This window comes from Atractosteus spatula, chromosome 23 (genome assembly GCF_055471065.1).
Source record: "Atractosteus spatula isolate fAtrSpa1 chromosome 23, fAtrSpa1.hap1, whole genome shotgun sequence".
Taxonomy (NCBI): domain Eukaryota; kingdom Metazoa; phylum Chordata; class Actinopteri; order Semionotiformes; family Lepisosteidae; genus Atractosteus; species Atractosteus spatula.
The window spans coordinates 7,419,478-7,426,205 of record NC_142728.1 but is presented as its reverse complement, the minus strand read 5'-3'; positions in this window follow the sequence as shown (position 1 = coordinate 7,426,205).

Here is a 6,728-nt window from a genome sequence, read left to right as displayed (position 1 = left end):
AGTGCTTTGTGTTTATTGAAATGAGGTCAGGAATAAAAATATTAATAATAATATTGATTGTTACTCCTTGATCATCAGCGTCAACCACTGACAGATTTCAAGTGCCCAGTCAGAGGCTTCTGGACGTAATAAAAATTGCAAACAAGAAGCCCATATAGTGTTAAGATGAAAACATCTGGACGCCGGCGTCTGTCTGAGGTACAAGCACACAACACTCTCAAATTAAGTGGTTCAGGTGGGTAGCTGCGTCAGCATGCGCAGGCTGCAAAGGAACAAGTAATAGGTTTATTCCATGCAGAATAGAGAAGAAAGAGAAAACAACATTTCAGCTGTGGAGCCTTCTTACACCCAAAGAAGGCGCCACAGCAGAAATGCTGTTTTCTTTCTTCTCTTTTCAGCATGGAATAAACCTATTACTTGTTCCTTTGCACCCTCAAATTAAGCCTGCATCGTGATAAACAAGATATTATGTCATCGTTTCACAAAATAGTGCACATGCAAGTGATCATTAATATCCTCACTCATAACCATATATGAATACAAGGATTAAACATGTTTTCAAAGCAACGGAAATAATTTTTTAAAACTGACAAATTAAGAACACAGGAACAACAATAAAAATTCAAATTATGCAGAAAACCGCAATGGAAACTACAGCCTTCTCCCCGGTTTTCAAAACCTTCAAGCAGCAAATTCACAACACACCACATCAGCCTATATATTGTAAAAACGGTGTATTCCAAATCACAATTCAGCAACGCATTCGTCTTATCGAAGAACCTTTTTCTGCTATGTCCCAAGTCTGCAAACTAATATTTTGCCATTTTTACCGGAAAATATAATTGCAAAAGTAAAACCTTGTTGAAATATAAGAAACCCATCATGCTTACTTTGAAGATGGAAAAATATCCAAAGTATTCCATTCAAACAAACAAAAAAAAAGACGAGAGAAAAGTTCCTCATCCTGACTTCAAACCGAACGTTTAGCTTTTCGCTTCTCTGATAGGTACATCTAGCTGTCTATCAGTGAAATCTGACCATTGAGAGATGTAGGGCAGGGCTTATAGAAGTTTAGAGTCGGTGACGGGATTTAATAGCTCTACTGTGTACTTCGTCTGCCTGTCAATGAAGTGAAGATCAAAGCGATTCTTATCACCTTCTTTCTCCAGGACTCGTCTTTTTGACTCCTGGAGCCTTGAAAGAGGTGCTGTAAAAATGAGCCTAACCAGTATAAATAGTTTCTCTAGCATTCCCCATAACTCAATAATAATAATAATAATAATAATAATAATAATAATAATAATAATAATGGAACTTCTATATTTTTTCCTAATTTTAATCTTTTTGCGAAAGGCTATGAAAACCATGTCAGAACCTGGCTTTATGAACCCTCATGTGGATTTTTTTTTTGTCATTGTTCCATTAGTCTCAGATTTTTAGCTAAAGCAGGAGATACATTGGTGAGGAGGGCCTGGAAAAAATGGGTACCTACGCTACAACTTGAAAAAAAAAAATTTGAAGAATGAAAATGAGTTTGTGTGGGGGGGCTTATTGAGTAAGACATAAAAATCTGATATTGCAGACTTGAGACTTGATACCCAAGTGTTTACATTGAAATTGAATTGAAACCCTGAACCAGCCTGTACTGTCTATACCTCCCAAAATATTTCAAGATGTTAAGGGCACGTATATTCCAGAAATTACTTTGGAGTGCTGGAGTACACTTAGAAGACTTACACTTAAATGAGCACACCTGGCACAGTCACACAGTTCACCTGAAGGTCCAGGCTGCTGTCTACTTAAATCCTACATTTTCTCATTGTTCCTCTGTGGGCCTGTGGGAACAATAACAGGCGAAAGAAAAGAAAACAGTTCTTGTATGTTAGATTTGTGGAAACTGGATTCCACGTGCTCTGTGTTTACATCCCACTGGCAGTTGGTGAGATTAACTCACTAGGAAACTGCTTGCTTGCTGAGCAGAAGGGGATCTGTTGGGATTAGTAGCACTTTCGATGTGTCCCTCATTCTGTGGGTGCTGCTCTGGTTTTCACCAGCGTTCACACGCCTCTTGTCTCTCACCTGTCCCAGAGGCCGACAGGTCTCAGTGTTGGTGCTCAGTAAGGTGGAATAACTCAATTTGGGATGTTCCTGGGAATCAGCTGAAAGAGAAGCAGGAACTCACAGAAAGGTGTAAAAAAACCTGGAGGTACTCTGCACAAAACTGTAAACAAATCTACCAGACATCCAATTTGGCTAATTAAGACCAGTCTCCGGAAGCTTCTGTCATATGTCTCTCAGATTATTTTACATTTGTTCTTGCAGTGGTTTTCACAACTCTAATCATGATATTTTCACAAGTATAAGACCTTAAATTGTCATTTATTGTGAAGAACAAATTTGCAGGTGCTGTTTAAAGAAGAATGATAGCAATGAAAAGCTAATTATACATCTGCAGTCTCTCGTGGTAACTGTTGGCCTGGCAGGAGTGTGTATATGTGTGTGCATCTGTTGATAGAAAAATATTACTTTTATGACACAACAACAGGGTCTGGGTTGTATGGATTGCAGAACCTAGACCTCAGGAATCACACCGAATCTGAACAATCCCTTTCCTGAAGAGCAAGATGTCCTATCTGCTGTATATGCTGCTTCCTAATCTATTGTTTCTCACAGCAGTATATAGGTGGGTTTTTTGATGAATATTTTTAAAAGAACCATGCATTTAGCCACCGTACAAAACAAATCTATACTGTACGTGGTGCTCTAAAGCAATTATAAGAAGTGGTATAAGCACAGAAAGACAGACGTAACTCACATACTTCCGTGACAAAAAAACAACAACTGAATAACCTGCAACCACCATTTAAACATGTTTCAGCCATGGTACAAAGTACTATATGAAGCATCTTGTGCACAGGTTTTCTATGCAAAGGCCATAGCAGTAGTGATACTCTACTGTAGAGTAGTGATACTTAGGATTCTATGAGTATAAATATCCATGGAAAACAAAAGCTTGGTACACTGTAGTAAAGTTAGAATGATTATGATAATGATTCTGCCTACCTTGATGTCTGCTTGCAAAGCATGGCAAGCTAAATTTTTCCACATACTAGGACCTTCCTATCCTTGTGGCATGGAGCCATATCCTGCTGAAAAAGTTCGTTCACAGATTGGCCACACTGATTGCCATGACCCACTGTGCGCCATGACAACACCCCCCCACACCATCACAACGCCGCCACCAGCCTGCATTGTTGACACCCAGCAGGATGGATCAATGGATTCGTGCCGTTTTTGCCAAGTCCTAGTCCTCTCATCAGCGAGGAAAGTGAATTCTTCAGAGCAGGCGGTGTTTTCCCAATCCTCCGTCGTCCAGTGTTTGTGTTCCTTAGCCCACTGCAACTGTACCTTCTTGTTTTTCATTAACAGGAGTTGGGTTGGGTTGTCGGATGCCATACCCTGTCTTTGACAAGGCACAAGGAGTTGTGCGGTCTGATATGCCTCTTTTAGAACCACTGTCGACTCACTGTTGTACTCGGTACTCAGAACAGTGTCAGCATCCTTCGGCACCTTCCATCAGCGGTCTGTTTCTCACCACGGGACAGCTGTTGGCTGGATGTTATTTGAGTGCTGACCCATTGGTGATACACCGCTGACTCTGTCATGTGTGAAAACCCCAGCAGAGCTGCTGGTCCCGATTCACTCATCCTGGTGTCTCTGGCACCCACTACCATGCCACGTTCAAAGTCACTTCGATCTTTTGTCTTGCCCATCCTCCCTCTGAATCACACTCACGCGATCGGTAGTGTGTGCTACCGTACCCACTTTAACCCTTCAACCTGTAAAATAAAAGAGGACCTGGCTGGTTGGCTGTTTGCTACACCTCTCATCGGGATCTAGAGTGGAAGTTATTCAAATGAATCTGACAATGTTCTACCACGATTCTTATACCTTTTTCAATCTCTTCCAGTAGAGATCTCTACAGAACAATGGAATGAATGGGGTAAGTTGATTTCAAGATTGACAGTAATTTGGAATACTCCACTCCACTTAGCCCAGGAGAAGGATCTAAAATCTTGATGTGATCATGATTATAGTGCAAAATGGGAGCAGATGGAGTCTCTGATTATAGATGAATTTCCAATACAGAGTGTTTTGGGCGATAGATCACTGGCAGAAGCTATACTGTATATAAAACAGCTATACCCTGGGTTATAGTACCAATTAAAATTTGGTTTAAATAACATTGTGTGCACATTTGATGCTGTCACTAATAGAGCAATCAATTACATGGGAAGGCAGGTATACCTAATAAACTGACCATTTATATTTATATTTATATTTATATTTATATTTATGCTTTCAGGTATCCATCTACTTTATTAACCACAAATGTACAATATTTTTGTAACAGATACCAGCAACAAATTAAAATCACAGTAATGTCAAAGATCAAGAATGTGGAGTTATTTTTTATCTAATATGCAAATATAGGAAATGTTGGTTAAGTATTGCTATGACATGAACATTCGCAACTGTAACTGTCTTCTTTTCTGCACATTCTACAAAATGATAATTCAATTTCTTAGGATTCTGATCCAGAGCCTTAACCATATGTAATATGGTTTTATTTGTTTTTCACTAGAACATATTGTACTAGATATAGGTTGTATCACTGTAGACATGCATTTCTAACATTTATGTTATACATAAATATAGTCATCCTTTTCTCACCCTTTGAACATTAACATGTATTAAATTTAATTTGCAGCTCAAGCATTCTTGCTTTTCACAAATGATTAAAATAATTGGCTAAAAATCTTAGACAAAAGCACAGAGACAGAAAGCTGAAGGGTGAAACTGGAGAAACACATACATTGTTAATGTATTTTTTTTTCAAGAGGTCAAATGGCGAACGTTTGCACTCACTGATGAGCTCGAAAATGCAGCAGCAGCAACAGGTCTGTGAATGAGAATAAGTCACCAAAATGCCCATAGGACAGTGAAATGAAACAAGAGCAAGATGTCAGAGTAGTTCTAAACTTCGCACTTTGTGTAAATGAATCTATCTCTGATCTTGCACCACACTCCACTCGGTTCTGTGATACTCTCTGTCCCTGATTCTAGTCTCAAGGCATTCTGGTGAAGCTCATGATGCAGCAACCATCTTATAAAACCTCTTAATAATTAAATTATTATTGCACAATCAGGAATATGTCTATATTAAATAACTGTAGTCTATTTAACTGCAGGTCTTTATTTATTAAATTTAATTTCCTTTTTTTTGCTATTCCTTCAATTCAACTTCAAATTTAAAGTAAATCCACTTAGTATCTATAGAGGGTTTTCTGCATGAAAGCAGGTTTAAATTCAACAGCAAAAGCATAGGACCTTTTGGTTCCACTGAGAATCACTGCAAGTTCAATTTAGGGGAGAAATTTATTAAAGTTCTGCACTGCTTCATTATCAGAGAGAATAAATAAAAGACATAAAACATTTTCACAGAAACAAACAACTACACCACGCTGGGTCCAGCACACCCAGGTGATTCAGTATAATGAAACATACAAGATACATTTGAAAACACACAAATGCATAGAACAACCATTAATAAGCAGGGGAGTCAAAATTTACCACTAGTCTGTCACGTTAGTTCTGAGATAAAGTCCACCATCTGTGTTCACATAGGAAATTCAGCTCACAGAGGACTTAGTCATAAAATACTCTCCACAATATAAAGTCGTATTTGACATTTGGCAACAACCAGACACTGTAAAACAGAGACACTGACAAAGAAGCTCTGCAGTGTTCCACATGGAAAAAGCAGAAACAGAAAGGCTAGCATTGGATCATAACCATGGGGCGGCCATTTGTATGGCTCTTTATTTTAAGTGTTTATTGTCTAGTTGCCTACCTGAAGGCTTTACTAAATCTCAAATTACTGAAAGTTATTCTCTGGATTTATAGTTTCATGGTAGATCATGCTACCCATCGATGTTGTTGAAGCCGATAACCTGCCTTCCTTCGGGATGTGGCTGGGTGAGATCTTTAGAACAATTATCTACTAACTTCCACATGAGCTCAATGGGTCAAATGGCCTCCCCTCTTTTTAACTGGTCTTATGTTCTTAGACGTGCTGGGTGAGTTAATCTGTGTTTCTGAACTGTACCTGTGTGCTTGTGTTTGTGTGCTCTGCAGTGGACTACCACCCAGTTCGAGATATAGTTCTGCCCTGTGCCCTGTTGCCTGGGCTGGACAGGCTCCAGGCTGCTCCAACCATTCCTACTTTAGGATAGCAGATGGGTGACTGACTCCAATGAGAAGTTTTCCTTGCCCTTGATTCTTTGTATTAATAACTCCATGCAATTTAAATGGTGTATGTGAAAGAATACTGCCGAACATCGCCATTTTATTGGAAGGATTATTGGTATGGATGCCTTAATTAAAATCTGGTTAAAAATAAATAGGCAACCAGAAAGATTTCACACCAGTCTCAATTTTGAAATTGCAGGACTGAAATGATGGTTAAACAGGCTCTGGGATTAGTCTGTCAACTGTGCTTAAGAAACTGCTCAGTGACTGTGATGATGATGACAGTAATTCCTGGCATTTGTGTGATGTCTTTCATTCCAAATGATCCCAAAGTGCATGACATATAAGGGGAAACCACTTCATCCACCATAGAATACAACCCCCATTTAGGTCATGTGTGGCTGCCACTATACACC